The following is an 18,547-nucleotide window of genomic DNA, read 5'->3' as shown; positions in this document are numbered from 1 at the left end:
GAGGCCAGCAAGAGGGCATAAAAAGAAGAAGTGGTTGCGTGGGCTGGGAGGTAACAACATCTTCCCTGCAGTATCACTCGGGTTATTATACTCTCAGACAACCTTTCTGTTTTGGCAGCGCTCGAAACCTCGAGTGATACTCCTATGAGCCGTTCCCTTCAATTTTTTATTCCTCCACATGTTTCAGAAGTTCGCTTTCACTGGGTCCCTGGGCACTGTGGCATTGTTTCTAATGAGAGGGCTGATTTTTTAGCAAAGTCTGCCCTTGATGGTCATATTGTCCCTTTCGTCCCAAATACTATTTACTTGACTCTAGCACGCTTTCAGCGATTCCAGCGTTTCCACACCTTGAGCCATGAGCCTCTCCTCGCTGCAGCGGATTTTCAACACCTGGCATTTCCTTGGAGTGTGCGGATGTGCAGTTCGAGGCAATGTGAGGTGTCCATGACCCTTTTGCGCTGCAGGATACCGCGGCTAAATCTTTATTTATGCCGATCGGGGCTTTCGATATCCAACCTTTGTGAGTCTTGTGGCGAAATTGAGTCTATAGAACATTTTTTCCTCTCCTGCCGGCGGCTCGCTGCTCTCCGTAGAATTTGCTTGGAGATCCCCCTCGCTCGGCTTGGGCTTCCTCTATCTATTCCGATTCTCTTATCCTTCGGGGCAAGCGCCAAGGGATATGCCCTGAAACCAGTGTTCGATTCTATTCAAATTATATAATTTCATCTGGTAGATTCCTCTGCTAGAATGTGAATTCACAACTTTTCTTTCTCCGTATTTTTTGTATTGTACAAATTCTAGCTCTGTGTCCCAAATTTTAGATTTAATTATACTCCATTCCCTGTACATGAGTGCGTTTGTATCCGCTATGCACCCTGGCCAATATCCCGCCGTGGGTATGTGCCATTCAGCCCGAGGACATAATCATCATCATCATCAACACCTATCCAGTGCTCGAGGCAGCAGTCGAAGTGAAAGACGGTGACCAGGAGACTCAATTCTTGATCAGCGCCAAGGCTGCAAGCACCGCAGGTAAGCGCAGAATTTCGATTGCCGTGAGATAAAAATTCAGGGGGGGGGCACTTTGTTGACGTAAAGTGCGGTGAGGCAAAAGCCTTAAGCGCGGTGTTGCTGCTTGTGCCACTGATGTGTGGCTAAGATGTTAAGCTTCGCCTCTAAGAGTGGAACGCGACAGCGTCTTGCAACGCTGCCAGGGAGTCCACAGAACGCCATCGCCCGTTCGGGTCTACGCCTTGCTCGTCGCTAAATTGGTTTTTGAGGAAAGGAAATGTATCTGTCTCGCATACCTCGGTGGACACCTGAACCTCGCCATGAGAGAAGGGAGGAAGATGGCAAACGAGGACACCATATTCACTGGACGCGCCTTTGTTTTCGAGCTGGCATGGCGGAGTCCATAAAGAAAAAAAAAAGCTGGCATGGCGGAGTGGTTAGCGTGCTCGTCTCGCACTCCGGAGACCCTGGTTCGATTCCCCAACTCGACCAATTTCCTACTCGGTTTTTTATCTGGTCGGACTAGAAGGGTTAATTAGGCTAATTGGTTAATTAACTTATTAACTAAACCCCGTCTCACTTACCTGAAGCATCGCTATACCATACCTTAATTGGTTGCATGGTTACTAGCCGAAGTACAATTGGCCCGGCTTGAAATTCGTGCACTGTGACGTCACGACCATTTCGTCCATTTGAAAAGCGTGACATTACAGTCGACAAACTCCTGCTTACAATGATGAGGCATTAAAGGCTTCCGCCTTAAAATCGATCGCCGCTAGAGAGGAGCGCGATGCAAGGTTACGTCGAAGCTGAACGGCGAGCCTCTGCCGGGCTGGCCCAGGCTGGCCCGAGGAGTGACCGTGGAGCACTGCGGGAAGCAGACGTGACATCCCGACTTGCTAAATGAGCGCCAGCTTGGCCGGCGTTCTGCAGTCCAGCTGGTTCTCTCGAGGAAGGGGCGTGTCACCCTAGCCGACCATGCGATTGCACTCCGGGACGTCGATAATGCGATGCCCATATGCTCGCTGCCCAGGCTCTCTATCTCTACGGGGGCTTTGCTGGAGAGAGCTTGCATGGGTTCGGGGCGCTAAACGACACAAGCTGATGGGCAAAGTGGTACGTTTCACGTGTCTGTGCGAAACAGCGGTTTAGGGAACATGCACATTCAGTAGGAGCAACTGCCACATCCTGGTTCTCTGCCTGGACATACTTGCACCGCCGACTTGGAGGGTATCGAGCCTGGCATGAAGGGTTTGGATGTTGGCTGCCACTGCGGAGCAGCTTTCTACTAGACGGTCAATGGTGGGGGCGAGTCGAAGGAGGGCACCCTCGAATTGGGCCATTCGCGCATCAGCTGCCTCGAATTTGGCATCTATGTCTGCTTGTGAGGAGGGGGGAAGTGCTTTACACTTCGTGCGTTTAGACTGCTCAGTGTCCATGCGTGGATCACCTACGGGGTCGGATGTGGGAGGGTGAGCTACCTGCTGCGGTTGCAATTTGGGGTTTGCCTGTGCTGATTCTAGGCTACGAATCCCCCGACATCCGCAATCCCCTTGAAGTCGACAACCCCTCCTATCTGCCCAGCACCCATTATTGTCGCCACATCGGAGAGTGCAACCGCGCGCTCACGTGCAGGCGGCATTCTTAAATCACCCGTCGCGCTATCACAGTGCCCCGAACCCTACGGGAAACGCGATGGCTAGCTCCCCCTTCACAGTTTGGCAATGGAACTGCAGGGGCTTCAAGGCGAAGCGGCGAGCCTTGGAGCACACCCTACAGGCCTAGCCGCACACCCCCCACATCATCGCACTTCAGGAAACCTACATGGGCACGAAACTTACCAGCTACGCCGCATATAACCAACAAACGACACCAGACCAACGGCCCAACACCGCCATCCTGGTCCACCGAAATTTAGCAGCTAATCATAAATACCTTATTTACCCCGAGGTTTTGCACACTTTCGTACAGGTCCTACCGAACAGCCACTTACAAGCCCCGCTCCACATCCTCAACGTCTACATCCCCCTTAGCGACAAAAGCACACGAGTGGCAACCCTCGTTCGTAAGGCCTGCGCGACTGCACAAACAGGATGCTACTCATCTTAGGTGACTTCAACGCGCCGCATACCGAGTGGGGCTACCCCCGCAAAGCATGCGGTCGTAAGAGAGCCAAAGTGTGGGAGACAGCCCAAACACTGGGCCTGACACTACTCCTAGACTCCGACAGGCCTACTCGCATTGGAAACAGTGTCACACAGGACAGCTGCCCCGATCTAACTTTCGCCCGCAACATCCCAGACACACGCTGGGAAAACCTCGGCATGAACATAGGTAGCGACCACTATGTTCTCAGCACAACCTTCACGGCTACACATAGCAAAGCCCCCAACCGAACAATCACGCTCACTAACTGGGACGCCTTCCGATACGTGCGGGCCAAACGCACTTTGGCCCCCATAGACGACCTGGACACATGGAAAAACTCGCTGCTCGAAGACACCGCCAATGCCACCTCCACGACTACCCAGAACGAGGATGGCCCCTCTCCCGACGCCAAACTCATACACATGTGGGAGGCCCAGAGCAGTTTTAGCGCTCGCTGGCTCCGCCAAAATCATAATTGACCCCTCAAGCTCCGTCTCGTTCGCCTCGAGCGAGAGATCGAAGCTTACTCCATCAAACTGAGTCAGGAGCAATGGTATCAAACCTGTGACCGTCTTAACGGCCAGTTAAGATGCAAAAACTCGTGGTTCTTGCTCAGACATCTACTGGACCCAACTCACACCAAATCCACATCTCACAAGAACCTCACCCGTGTCATACACGCTTTTCACAGAAAAAATGAGGAACTCCTCGCTACCCTGAAAGACAAATACATCAATACTTCCACTGAAATTCCCATCCCTTCAGGATACACGGGTGCTCAGAACACCATCATGGATGCCGACATCACGGCAGCAGATGTCCGCGCCGCCCTCAACCAGATTAAAACCACCGCGGCCGCTGGCGACGACCACATAACCAACAAGATGCTTCGTAACCTCGAAGATCGGTCCGTCGAGGCACTCACGGACCTCTTCAAACAACACTGGCATTACGGTCGCCTTCCAGACACTTGGAAGCATGCCAAAGTGATTTTCATGCCTAAGCCAGGCAAACGACTCGAGCTGGGCAACCTTCGGCCCATCTCGCTCACGTCCTGCCTGGGGAAGGTCATGGAACACGTCATACTCAATAGACTCCACACTCACGTAGATCAAGAGGACCTTTTTCCCCCCACTATGATCGGCTTCAGGACCGGCCTCTCCACTCAAGACATTATGTGGCAAATCCAACACGACATCCTCGATCTGAGACCCATCCGAGCTACACGAACCATCCTAAGCCTAGATGTCAGCAAGGCTTTCGACAACGTGTCACATGCTTCCATCCTAGCAAACCTCTCACGAATGAATGTAGGCACTCGCACTTACAACTACATCGCCGACTTTCTTCATAACCGTACAGCAGAACTTCACATTGCAGACCTCCACAGCGAGAAGATCACACTAGGCACCCGAGGAACACCACAAGGAGCAGTCCTATCTCCGTTCCTTTTCAACACTACAATGAGAGGCCTCCCTCCGCTCCTGGAAGAGATACCTCACATTAAACACTCAATATATGCCGATGACGTTACCCTGTGGACCAACTCTGGCTCTGACGGGGAAATCCAAAACTCCCTCCAAACAGCAATCGATAAAGTACACTCCTTTGTACAGGCGAACGGGCTCACATGCTCCTCCACGAAGTCTGAATTACTAGTCATCAGGGACAGACGAGTTCGCCTGCCCGTCCCCGACCCGCAAGAACCTATTGTGCTTCAAGTCGACACACATCCCATACCTCCGGTCCGCACCATCCGCGTTCTGGGTATGTTAATACAGAACAACACGCAAAACTCGGAGGCCATTCAGCGCCTCCGCACCACAGCCAATCAGGTCAACGGCCTTATCCGCCGCATCAGCACCCGCCGCAGAGGTATGAAGGAGGATGACCTCTGTCGGCTCACGCAAGCTTTCCTCATTAGCAAGATAGTCTACTCCTACCCCCTACTATCACCTCCGCCGGAAGGACAAGGAAGCTGTGAAAAGCATTATACGTTCAGCGTACAAAGCGGCACTGGGGCTACCTCAGTACGGCAGCACACAGCACCTCCTCCAACTCGGCATCTGCAACACGCTCACAGAACTCATAGAGGCACACAAGACCGCCAAATCCACCGCTTCTCCCGCACTAAACACGGGCGGCTCATTCTTGACCGTCTCAACATCAACCCCATAGGCGACGTCCACCCCACGACGCCCATTCCGATAGGGGTCTATAGCCGCCTATTTATAAAACTAATCCCCAAAAACATGCTACCTGGCCGCCATGATACGCGCCGTCAGCTGAAAGCCCAAGCACTAGATGCCACATACCTTGCCGACGAACACGCAATATACGTAGATGCTGCACGGCAAAGTGCAAACACATACGTGGCTTGTGCAACCACGCCACAATCTACTCTCGTCACCGCCGCCACAGTAGTAGCTCACTCTCCGACAGCGGCAGAAGAAACCGCCATCGCGCTGGCCATCGCTGACCCACGTACGCGCACAGTTCTAAGCGACTCCAAAAGAGCGATACAAAATTACTCGGCAGGTTTTATCTGCCACCCCGCTGCACGCATCCTTCGCGGCTGCACTCCTGACCATAAGATCAACCTGGTCTGGGTACCCGCCCACGCGGGAAACTCTGGAAACGAAGGGGTCGACCGACTAGCTCGAGGACTAACCAACCGGGCGGCCGGCCCCACGGACCCAGACGCTCTTGCCGAGGCTCCCCAGACCTTTGCCGAAATTACCAACCTCTACAGAGAGATGAGACGCCAGTTCCCGCCTCCACACCCCCACTTGAATCGAGCGCAAGTCACCTTGCTCCGCAGATTGCAGACACACTCCATCCTTAGCCATTCTAGACTTTCACTCATCACAGACGGGAAATACGACCCCGTCTGCCAAAATTGTTACCAGGGAGAAATCGCCACCCAAGCACACATACTCTGGGGTTGCGCGGGAAATCCGCCGCCTCGAACCTTACTGCCAGCTCCCTCCGAAGAAGGATGGAACGAACTCCTCAGAAGGCCAGAGAAGAGCATCCAACTGGCACTCATTTTGTGGGCCCAGGAAGTCGCCCCCACCTGGGGACCACACTAAGCCCACCTGCCCTAAATCCCACCAATCTATGGCAATAAAGTTGTTTCTCTCTCTCTCTCTCTCTCTCCGCCGACTTGGACAGGATCCTTGGAACAAAAAAGACAGGGAAAATATGGAAGCTATCGCCATCAACAAAAAGGAAAGGACTGCGTCAGCAATGCCTCTATTGGAGTATCGACGAAAGAAAAAATTGGCAGTCCTTTAGATCTGGTTAAACCGGGTAAATTGCGTTAGCAATGGCTGCATGGCTACGCTTGTGTGTTCGCTTGTGGAGTAGCTTGTGGCGTAGCTCGATAGCTGTTAGGTGTGGTGGTGGTGGTGTAAACTTTATTGGCCATGACAAATTACAGGTGGGGGGCAGAGCCCCCCTCATGGCCTGCGGGAGTGGCCCACACAGTGGGTTCCTCCCTTACAAATGGTGTGCCAGACCCTGGAGGGCCAGCCTGTTAGAGGCACTGGTGATGGCGAGTCGTTGGTCTTTTAGTGCTGAACTGGACATCAGCTGTTCCCAGTAAGTGAGTGCCAGCTCTGGGGGAGGGGGGTGCGGGTAAGTGGAACAGGTGAGCAGAACATGCAGAAAGTCGCCTGGTTTGCCACATAGTCGACAGGAGGAGGAGAACAGGTCAGGGAAGCGTCCGTGCATGACTATCGGGTATGGGAGTGTGCGAGTTTGAAGCCTGCGCCAGAAAGTTGATTGCGTGGTTGATAGCGAAGGGTGAGGAGGTGCGTATATCTGTCTGTTGGAACGATAGTGTTGTAGGATGTCACTGAAATTTAACAGGCACTCCCCTTCGACGGAGGAGGCGGTGTGCTCACCCGCCCGGAGGGTAAGATCTCGGGCGAGGGCATGCGCCTCCTCGTTTCCGGGTAGTCCGGCATGTGCTGGCGCCCAGATGAGCGTTACGGTTCTGGAGGGATTCCAGCGTCGGAGTATGCTGCTGGCTTGCCGAGAGATACGACCAGTGCTATAATTTAGGATTGCTGTTTGCGAATCGGATATAATTTTGGTAGCGGCTGAAGAGGAGATGGCTAGAGCGATAGCCGCCTCCTCTGCCGTGGTTATGGATGAGGTAAGAATGGTTCCTGCCGTGATGGGGCGGCCGTCACTGCGAACAGCCACTATAGCTGCCTGTGTGCCTGATGCGTAGAGCGAGGCATCAGTATATGCTACATTGGGATCCTCTCCGTAAGCTCTGTGTAGTGCTAAGGCCCGGGCCTCTCTGCGCTTTTTATCGCGCTCCGGGTGCATGTGTTTAGGGAGGGGGGGGGGGGGTATCTGAACTGCAGCTCTTATGGGAGTGGGGATTGTGTCAGTGCCGGGTATAACGCCGACAGGCGATATGCGAAGAGACTGCAGCAGAGCTCGTCCTGCAGGGGTGCGTGTGAGTCTGGCTAGTTGTGCCGTTTTGGTGGCCTCACAGAGTTCCTCGAAAGTGTTATGTATTCCTAGTCGAAGAAGGCGCTCTGTGGAAGTGCATGGGGGAAGGCGTAAAGCTGTGCGCGTACTGCTCCGAATGAGGCCGTCTAGGCGTTCTCTATCTTTCGCTAAGAGGGGCAGATACGGTAGTGCATATGTTATTCTACTGGTGATGTAAGCCTGTGTTAGTCTTAGCGTGTTTGGTTCCCGTAGGCCCGATTTTCTGTGTGCCACACGTTTGATGAGCCTAGTGGCTTGTTGTGTGTGCATTTGTAGCGCTTGGATCGTGTCAGTGTGAGAGCCAGAAGTAGTGAGAAACATTCCCAGTATGCGAACCTTTGGCACTGTGGGAATCGGTTCCTTGCCCAAAACGAGCTGAATATTCGGTGGTGTGCCAGACATTCGGTGGGGTTTGTATATGAAAAGTTGCGATTTCGTGGGGGAGCATGAGAGCCCTCTATCATGGACGTACGTGCAAATGATATTTAGTGCTGTTTGTAATCGGTGTTCTTTCTCCGCGTCGCTACCTCGGCATGTCCATAGTGTAATGTCATCGGCATAGAAGCTGAAGTGTAGGTTGGGTATCGACTTGAGTAATTTAGGTAATCCCATCATGGCTATGTTAAAGAGAGTCGGGGAGAGGACCGCTCCCTGTGGGGTGCCTCGTGCTCCGATGTTGATGTCGTTTAAGGAATGCGGGCCGAATGAGAGATGGGCCGTGCGATTACTGGAGAAATCGCGAATGCAGTTGTACATGCGTTGTCCAACGTCAAGGGATTGTAGGTTCGTTAGGATAGCCGCGTGGGTAACGTGATCAAAGGCCTTATTGAGGTCTACTCCTAATATGGCTTTCGTATCCTTTGTTTTGGGTTCCAGTATCTGATGTTGTAGTTGGAGGAATACATCCTGCGCTGACAATCCTGGTTTAAAACCATACATGCTGTTAGGGAGGAGCTCATTATCCTCCAAGTAGTTGCTGAGTCGCGTCTGAATGACATGCTCGAAGAGCTTGCCTACACATGAAGTAAGAGAGATGGGTCGGAGATTAGTATGGTGAAGCGGCTTGCCTGGCTTGGGAAGAAATACAACTTTCGCTGTTTTCCACTGAGGAGGTAGGGAACCGTTTTGCCAGCACTCGTTGAAATAGGCTGTTAAGACTTCGATAGAGGGGGTGTCCAGATTTCGTAGTGCCCTGTTCGTGATCCCATCCGGTCCCGGAGCGGAGGATGTGTTCAGTTTGTGGAGTTCTGCCCTTACCTCAGCTTCTGTAATGGGCTGGTCTAAGAGTGCGTTTGGGGCGCCTTTGTAGTCGGGGTGAGTTTGGGCAGGGAATGGTGGAAGGTAGAGGTCTTTAAGCTGTTGTAAGAGGTCCTGTGGTTGAACTGTGCTGCCATGAATAAGTTTAGTGAGGTTATGATTCTGAGTCGTTTTGGACTGCGTTGGGTCTAGAAGATGCCTAAATAGGCGCCATGTCTGAGAGAGACTCATGTTTCCATTGAGACGAGTGCATAAGGTCTCCCAATTTTGCCTCATCAGAGTGGTTGCGTGCTTCTCTATTTCTGCATTTAGTCTACAAAGTCTTCTTTTAAGAGTTCGGTTCCACCGTTGTTTATGCCAGCGGCGCTCAAGGCCCGTTTTTGCCTCTCACAAACGCAAGAGGCGTGTGTCTACCGCCTCACTGGGGCAATCCGGGGGGGGGGGGGGGGGGGGGTAGTGCGAGTAACTGCTCGTATATCCTGTTGTAGTTTTGTGGTCCACGCCTCTATGTCCGTTATGGACGTGTGCGTTCTATTGCTTCGTCATTTTCTTAGAGTGATAGTTGGGTGTTTAGGGGAGGGTTTGCCAATTTGGCTATGGAGCGTAATCTCTATAATGTAGTGATCGCTGCCTACATTTTCATTAGTGTTGCACCATTTTGCATCAGGAATGGAGTGTGTGAATGTGAGATCTGGTGTGGTGTCCCTGCTCACACTTGTTCCCACACGAGTGGGGTGATCGGAATCAGTAAGAAGTGTGAAGCCTTCCTGCTGTGCGGACAGCCAGACTCGGCGGCCCTTTGGAGTGTCTGTAGGGTACCCCCATGCTGTGTGTGGGGCATTGAAGTCCCCTACAATTAGCAAGGGTCGCTTATGCGCAAGTTGTTTGACAAGTGAGAAAAGCCGGTCTAAGTTTGGGAGAGCCCTTTTAGGGGGGCTATAAATGTTGAGAATAAAGAGACTGTGAAATTTTGGGTTATTGGGTACAAGCTCAATGCAGATATGGTCAATGTCGCAAACGGGGAGCCTGTGCACCAATACGGGACACGTACGTTTAACAAGAAATGCTACGTTGTGTGGTGCCTCCGATGAGGGTAAATAAGGCGTATATCCCGGCAGGGTAATGCGATTAATCGGTTCCTGTAGCGCTAACACATCCGGGCCTGAAGCACGTTGTAGAAGTTGTTGGAGGATCCCTCTTTTTCTCCCAAAACCCCGGCAGTTCCACTGCCAGACCGTGCATAAAGGTTTAGAGGGCGCCATCATGTGGCAGCGATGGGAGTGCCTGTTGCGTTAAAGTGGGAGGAGTATGACTTATGTTCGGGGTTGGGGGGTCCTGATGCTCTGGTGTCTTTGGTTTGCGCTTACGATATGGGTGACTGTCAAATCCAGCCAGATGCTCTTCTATTTCTTGATCTCTGCGGGCTGTGCGTTCTGCATGCTCTTCCAGTGCTTTATGGAAGGTTGTAGAGATTTGGACGAACATTTGATCGATTTTTTGCGAAAGCGCTGCTTCTAGCTTAGTTACTATGGTGTGTTCAATACGTTCGACCAGGCGAGCTTCTAGCCGAGCACAGAGAATGTTTTCAAGGCGATCTGCCACTGCTTGGAGGTCTGCATCCGAGAGAGCTACGCTTGTTCTAGCGCTATTGCTCGGGGAGGGTAGCGGTTCGAGATCTGGCTCTGGGTCCTCATGCATGGGTGCGGTGGGGGGATGGTCATTGCTTTGAGGGTTAGTGTCTTGTTGATTTGGTGAGACAGGATCGTGAGTGGGGTTAGAATTGGGGGAAGGAAGTGAGGAAGAAGGGGATGGTCCCCCAGAGGTAGCACTTAGCTTGGCTTCCAGCAATGCGATGCGTTGGAGGAGCATGGCGTTTTCTTCTTGCAGCCGCCGTTGTGCTGCATTCTCCGGCGTTGAGGTTGGCTGTATTGTGCTGTGCGCCGGCGGTGTAGAGCCGCGCGGTGACTGCGCCACTTTCTGCGCCCATGTATCCTGCTTGCTTGCGGCGGAGTGTAAGTGTATAGTTGGGCGATTGGGCGCCCGGGGGCGGTGCCGCATAAGCTGTGCACTCGTACCGTGTGTCGTCGATGGACAGGTGGGTGACTCCTATCAGGTGTTGAACGGTTTCGGTGTGCGTTGTGGCTATGGTAAATGTATTGTTGGTTTGGTGGATACGGAGCACAGCGTCGGCTGGCAGAGGCTTTGTTAGTTGGGCTTGAACTGCAGCTCGTATTTTCATTCCGGGCATGGTAGAGAGCAGGAGCTCACCTCGCGGCCGGAAGACAACCCTGATCGCCTCTAACGGCAGGGGCGGTATTCGTCTGTTGCGCTGGGAGACGAGGAGTGAAGCACGTGTGATCGGCGGCGCCCGTCGAGGCGCCGCAACGGCGTTTGTCGCGGCGGAGAGCTGGGCCTTCCTGCCGTTTGGGTGAGCGTTGCCGGCGGTGCCAGGCGTTTGAAGCGGTTTATGGGTAATTGCTGCAATCGCTTGCCTTTCTGCCCGAGTCTTGTACGAACGGCCCAACGCGGCGATCCAGTCGCCGGACTGAAGTTCGTGTTCTGGGACGGTGCGTCCCTCCACCTGGATCTCCATGGGGAGGCCGGGCTCGCCGGCTTGGCGCGTTGGTGAGGCTGCCGTCAGGCTTATCTAGGTGGCGTTCCGCGGCTGCACAAAACCGGGCAGGAATCCAGGAAAGGAAGAGTTCAAATCACACACCTGGACTTGCGAATCCCTGGAGATGTTTGGCGCTTGCTTGGACAGTTGGTTGGCCGCTGTGATGAAAATTTCCGGAGAAACACACACATTTAGCCGGAGACCATGTGCAGAGCGTCCGACCCGCGTTGCCCCCTGGCGGCGATCCTGTTAGGTGTGGAGATTCATCGGTGACCGATGATGTGGAACCACTCTGCAAGGTAGAACGTTGTCGCCGAGCTGTATCCTTAGCACGACGCTTTGCAAGACGTTCTTCACGCTGTTTTGGCATCTCTTGTGCACGTTGTCGCTTTCTCGCTTCTTTCTGTCGCTGCCACTTCTCCTTAGAGGATTGCATAGCAAAACATTCATGCCAAGGCAAGCGCGCAATTATACGCGTGGCGCGGCAGCGGCGCCCCTGCCGTGCGGCGCGCCGACGGCAGGGGCGCGCCGCACGGCGCGCCCCTGCAGTTTTAGCCTTGTTTAGACGTGTTTCCTTTGTCCTTTTATTCTTTTTAGATTCCTGTTCACTACAACTTTGGGTTTTCATTCAAGTGGAATTTTTTTGCCATTGGATTTTTATTGGGTTTGGCTCGCCTTTCGTCTCAGTTGGTGCCAGGGGTCTCGTTATTTGTGTTTTTTCTCTTTACCAACCTTTTGTTCATCAAGTTTTAAACCACTTAGCATTGTGCGCGGTGTTTGTGGGCGCTTTCTTGGTTTTTATGACGCAGCTTTGGTTCTTTCAGCTTCTGGCCTTTGCAACCTTGGTCAATGTCTTGCTCTTACCTTTCATGTACATTGGCGGTGATCTGTAGGGCTTTGTCAGTTCACGTGCAATTGATATGCATTGCGGCCTTATGTTGTTTAGTTTTGTGCGGGTTTCTGTGCTCGCGTTGACACCTGCCTAGGGGACGTTATCCTTTTTTACTGCTTTTGTTGCTCCCCTTGTGCTATGCGCACAACCCTCTCTCCCTCCTGCCACTTCACCTCCACCCATGTATATATTTCGGTCCTTTCATTAAAGTCGTCAGTCAGCAATGTGTTGTGTGTCTCCCCCGTCCCAGCGTTCACGGTGGCCCTCTCAATTGGAATCGCACCGACTCGGAAGAATTCCATTTTCCTTCTTTTCCCTTGAACTAAACGAGATTTTACCTTCTGCTTTTTATACCTGTCGTTTAAAGCTATTTACTTCTCCCTCCTTCTGTACTTTACATTTGCTGATTAGTTTCCTAGTCCTTTTTCACCATTTTGAGTTAACGCTCTGTCTCTATAAATATTTAAATACCTTAGCTGCCCACCTGTTATCGTCACATTTTCTCAGGCGTTCTTCATATAACATCTTACTCTGAGCTTCCCGTGCTTCGAATGATGCCCAGCCTATATCCCCCCGTACTGCCTCGTTTGTGGTTTTCCCGCGGGCACCTAGTACCCAGGACACTATAGCCCAGCATGTTCGTCTGATTTATTTCTGATATCGACTGAACTTCTTCCCTTTGAGCACAGAACCGCATTCCCGAAAGTAAGCCAAGGTACCTTTCCCAATACCTCTCAGTACTTTATATCCATTGTACCCCCATAATGCCTTATGTTTCATTACCCCAGCATCTCTTCCCCCTTTTGCCTCTTTGCCGACACACAGACACATAGACAGTCTAACACAGGCAGGCACATAGACATTCTAAGTCCCTCATAGCCTGAGTTGCTTCGGGACGTTAAACCCCAATAAACCAAATCTATAGACAGTCTATAGATTTCTTATTGACTATTGATTTCCTATAGATACTGCTTTTTGTCTATTCTAAGTGTATAGACTGTCTATAGACAAGTCTACTAAATGTGTATGGCCATAAGTCTATAGATAGTGTATGGACTGCCTATGGCATTTGTATTGCCTATAGAGTGTTCTCTAGGATTTGTCTTATGGGGTCACTCGCGTGCAGCCGGCCGGGAAGGCGCGCTTCCGTGCCAGCTATGCGCGGCCGTTCTCGTGTCCCCAACCCGTGGCGCAAAGTCACAGCCACGGCGGGTTCGGACGAAGTAGGCAACGAACAGAGTACGCTAGGAAACCGTTTATTTACCTAGCGCAAGGCAAAGCACACTGCGGAAGAATGTTCTATCCGATAATAGATGGATCAGCAGCTTACCAAGTCGTCGTCGACCGGCGTAGGATAGTCCGGGGAGGAGCGGGCAGGAGACGGGGTCGGCGGGGCAGTCGGGCAGTCACCGCGGCGAGAGGAGAGACTCGAGAGCCCTTTGTTCCCGCGCGAGCTCTCCTTAAACCCCTACGACATTGCCTCCCCCTTGAGCAACCGGTTGCAATCAAGAGGGGTCGTTCACCCCGTTCCTAAGACGCCAGAGCGTAGGCGTGACGTCACGTCCGAGCTAGGAGTGAGGAGAATGGCCGGGTGCCCCCTCTCCCCACAACCGGCGGCGCGGGGGCGATGAAGGATATTTGTATATCCCACATCCTCCCCTCCTCAAGAAGCCTCCCGAACAGAGAAGCGGGCGCAACGTTACTTAATCTTCTCCGCCATCCAGGGATCCAAGTTCTTCGGCTCCCGCCGGTACACTTGCTGATGTCCGCGCCACGCCCGCACCGATCAGCTGGTCCGAAGGCTTGACCACCCGCGAGATGCTGATGTCGACAGGTAGCTTGATACAGGCCATCGAGTACGCGCGGCTGCGCCGCTCCGGTGAACATAGTCGACCGCCTCCTTGGCCCCGGCTTCGATTGCTTGGAGGCCAGGTCCGTGGCTGCGCCGCTCTGAGAGACTGGGTCAGGTGGCTTCAGAGGCGAGGGCCGCGGCGCTTTCATGGTAGAAGCCGCGGTTGGGCCGCCCTGGCATACTTGATCAGCTGGCGAGGGCCCAGGGTTGAGGTGGTAATGAGGCCACGGCTGCTCATCTGTGTTTGGCTAGCTTGCTCCTGAGTGGGCTGGTGCGGCGGCATACAGGCGGCAGGCGTTAGGCAGGCGGTTAGCTCCGATGCGGTGTGGCAGGTAGCAGGGGTGCCCAGGTGGCAGCAGGGTGGCGGCTTCAGGTCGCGGGCTGGGCGTAGAGGCGGGCCATGGGCGCGGCGCGTTGCCGAAGCTGGATGGTGGCTCTAGATGGTTCTAGTTGGTGGTAGTGGCGAACGATGTCGTTCTGATGCGCCCTGCTTCTTTTCCATCTGCGCTGGAAAAGGTCAACCCAGATGTAACCAACTCCCGCAGCGCGTGCTACGTAGCTGTTCGGCCCTCACGAGAGTCATGAGGGCTAACGCAAGTAAGTCTTACGCAACACTGATCGGCATGAGCGGCCCGTACGTTCATGCATTTGACGAGACTGCGTGTCGGCCTGCGCCCTCGCTCTAGTCCGCGCAGGCAGAGTTTATTTCTGCCTACGGCGCAAGTTATAGCGGGACGCGGAGTTCGCCGGCTGATCGCAGCGCTCGTTCTCCGACTGCGGCGCGGGTCGGGCTGTGTCCTGAGCCCACTCATCTCGCTGCACGTAACGTTTCAGGTCGCATACGTGCACCGGTCCGCCTGTCGGTTTCGACCGCAAGTCCTCGAGCCTGTAAACGAGCGAGGAAAGCTTCTCTCGCACGCGAAGCGGCCCGATCCATTTCGGCGCCAACGAGGCCGCGAACTGTCTGCTAGCATCGCTCAGAACGTGTTGGCGCCGAAGCACCAGATCGCCCACTTCGTAGCGAACATCCCGGTGCGAGCGGTCGTACTGTGCTTTCTGCTGCGCCCTAGCGGTGCTCACGTTTCGGCGAGCCTTGTGTAAGGCCTCCGTCATCTTAGCGCGCAGCTGCGTCGCGTATTCAGCTCGTGCTGACGAAGCGACTGGCGTCTTCCTGCTGTCCGTTAGAACCCGGTCCATCGGATTTAGCAGCTCTCTACCCAGATTGAGAGAAGACGGTGCATACCCAGTCGAGCGGTTAACGGTCGAACGCAAAGCGAACGCGATCTCTGGCAGATAGGAGTCCCAATCTTTGTGCCTCTCAGAGTACGCGACAAGCATGTGCTTGACGTTGCGGTTGACTCGTTCCGTGGGGTTCGACTGAGCATGATAGGTGGTCGTTTTCTTGTGCTTAATGCCGAGTGCAGCGTACGAATCTACGAACACCTTCGCAGTGAAGTAGGACGCGTTGTCCGTTATCAGCTGCTCTGGGAAACCGAACCTGGTGAATACGTCCATCAGCTTCTCCATGATCACTCGTGCCGTCAGCTTTCTCAGGGGGAAAAGTTCAACCCACTTGCTGAAGTGATCCGTGACCACCAGCAGGAACTTGTTCCTGCTTGGTGTCGTGGGATACGGTCCCATGATGTCACACGCCGCGATTTGCCAGGGAGTCTGGCTATTAATCGGCTGCATGAGGCCGGGCGGTCATCCACCCCGGGGCTTCACACTTTGGCACACATGACATGAGCGGGCGTAGCGTGTTACGTCCCTTTTCATGCCAAGCCAGGTAGCAAAGCGACACAACTTAATGTAAGTCTTGGGGCTGCTTGCATGCCCAGCGATGCACGAGTCATGAAAGTAGCGTAACAGTGCCGCTCTTAACACTCGCGGTATCACCACCTTGAACGCCTCACTTGTGTCGTTCTCAGAGGGGATATACCTCAGCAGGACGCCGTCGGAATCCAGCAGATAAGAATCCATCGCGCTCTCAGCACTACCAGCTGTTTCCAAGCGCTCCGCACCGACAGCAAAACCAGCTGTCCCCGTGTGCGCGGCGGTCCGGCCGCCCGGCTCCCGGACCGCCCGGCTCCCGGAGCCCGTCGAACACTTTTCGACAAAACGAATCCATCTGCGGAGCTTCGAGCAACTCCTTTCTGCTAAACACGATCCCCACGGAACTCTCGTAGTCCACGTGGTTCACGCTCTCGCCTGGGGTCAACGGTCGGTCCGCGTCCCTTACATCGGCTACGGCTGGGGACAATCCCTCACTCTCTCTCTCTGTCGGGTGGTCGGTCGCGTGACCTTCCTCGCTCTGGACAGGCGCTCGCGAGAGTGCGTCAGCCACGGCGTTGTTCTTCCCTCTGCGGTAGCGCACGGTAAAGTCGTAACGCTGCAGCAACAGGGCCCAACGCGCCAGGCGGCCGCTCGGCTCGCTGAGTCGTCTCAGCCAGGTGAGCGCCATGTGATCCGTCTCGATCACAAATGCCACCCCGTCGACGTAGTAGTCGAACTTCAGCAGAGCAAAAACTATCGCGAGACATTCCTTCTCTGTCACCGAATAGTTCCTCTCTGCCGGCGTCAGTGAACGGCTCGCGAATGCTACCGGTCGGAGAACGGCTTCATGCTCCTGAAGCAACACTGCTCCTAAGCCCAGGTCGCTTGCGTCGGTTTGAATCACAAACTCCCTGTTTAGGTCGGGTAGCTGCAACTCAGCCGTGTCCGCGAGCACCTTAATGAGGTTGCGCAGTGCAGCCTCTTGCTCGGGACCCCAACTCCAGCGCTTGCCCTTCTTCAAAAGCTTTGTCAAAGGTGCCTGCAGCGCTGCGCAATCTGGGATGAACTGGCGATAAAAGTTCGTTATTCCCAAAAAGCGTCTGAGACCAGCTAGATCTGACGGCGACGGAAACTTAAGCAAAGCCTCGAGTTTATCCTCGCACGGCAGAATGCGGCCTTCGTCGATCGTGAACCCCAACAGTGTTATTCGGGTCGCGGCGATCTGCGCCTTCTTCGGGTTAAAAGTGATTCCCGCGGACCTCAGCCTCTCTAGGATGTCCCTCAAGTGGCGCAGGTGTTCCTCGAACGTTTTCGAGTACACCACGATGTCGTCTAGGTATGCGAGCGCGTGGTGCCACTTCGCATCTCCCAGAACACGGTCCATTAGGCGCTGATAAGTAGCGGGTGCTCCTACCAAGCCAAAAGACATTCTCTTGAATTGGAAGAGACCTCTGTGACAAGTGAAAGCAGTCTTCTCCTTATCACGCTCATCCATTTCAACCTGAAAGTATCCGCGGCTAGCATCGAGCGTAGTAAAGTACTTCGCCCCACCTAGGTTGGACACTAGGGAAGAAATGGTTGGTAGAGGGTACGCATCCTTTTTCGTAACCTCATTCAGTCTGCGGTAGTCCACGCAAAGCCGATATGTATCGTCTTTCTTTGGGACTAAGACTACCGGGAAGCCCCAAGGGCTGTTAGACCTCTCAACAACGCCAGTGTCGATAAGTTCGTCTAAGGCGCCGTCCAGTGCTTTTCTCTTAGCCAAGCTAATTGGTCTAGGATTGCACTTCCAGGGCAATGCATCACCCGTGTCTATTCTGTGCCTTACTAGTGTAGTGAGGCCAGGCCGGTCCGTGAATGTCGCGTTGAATTCGTAGAGGAGAGATGACAAGCGTGCCTTCTCCCTCTCCGATACGCTGTTCACCTCCGACAACAAAGGGTGCATTGCCCTCACTGGCACGGTAGAACAGCTTTCTACCGCGACAACATTCTCTGTGGGCCCTCTCTCAGCGGCGACTGTCCGCCCGCATGCTTGTTTCCGGGCCGGCGGGGGTGATTTTCCACGGTCACTCCCCGCTAGCTCAGCGTTCGGAGCCGTAATTGACTGCGAGGCCGCGGGCGCTTTTGCAAAAAGCTTCAAGGCGCCGGTGGTGCGTTCTCGATAGCCTCCGCTGGCTATGTCTATCACAATGCCTGTCTTGGCTAGGAAGTCTCGCCCAAGAATTACAGGGACGGATAAACAGGGAAGATGAACGAGGCGTTGTCGCCGCACGCGTCTTTCCCAGCGAACCACTATCCTAGCTGCACCGCTGGATTGCGCTGTGCCGCTCGCAAGGCGAAAAGTGGTATCGCACTCTCTCAGCCGGATTTTGTTCTGGCGGAGATGGTTTAACACCTCGTCACCGAACAAAGAAGCGCTTGCCCCTGTGTTGAGTAACGCGGTGAATTTCTTTCGAGCTATCGTTAGCTCAATGAACGGCGCTGGCAAGTC

At 53.8% G+C, this 18,547-nt stretch overlaps 1 protein-coding gene across 1 annotated transcript in view; it reads left to right on the top strand.

The window, feature by feature from the left end:
- The first annotated feature begins 957 nt into the window (after nt 1–957).
- The window catches only part of LOC149345261 (uncharacterized), a 209,935-nt gene continuing 192,345 nt past the window's right edge, over nt 958–18,547 (top strand). The window contains exon 1 of the mRNA XM_089542740.1: nt 958–1,032. The gene's annotated coding sequence lies outside the window, so the exon portion shown is untranslated. The remainder of the gene's footprint in view (nt 1,033–18,547) is intronic.

This window comes from Amblyomma mixtum, chromosome 5 (assembly GCF_055824585.1).
Source record: "Amblyomma mixtum isolate Tamu chromosome 5, ASM5582458v1, whole genome shotgun sequence".
NCBI lineage: Eukaryota > Metazoa > Arthropoda > Arachnida > Ixodida > Ixodidae > Amblyomma > Amblyomma mixtum.
This window is presented reverse-complemented; position numbering and strand designations above follow the sequence as displayed.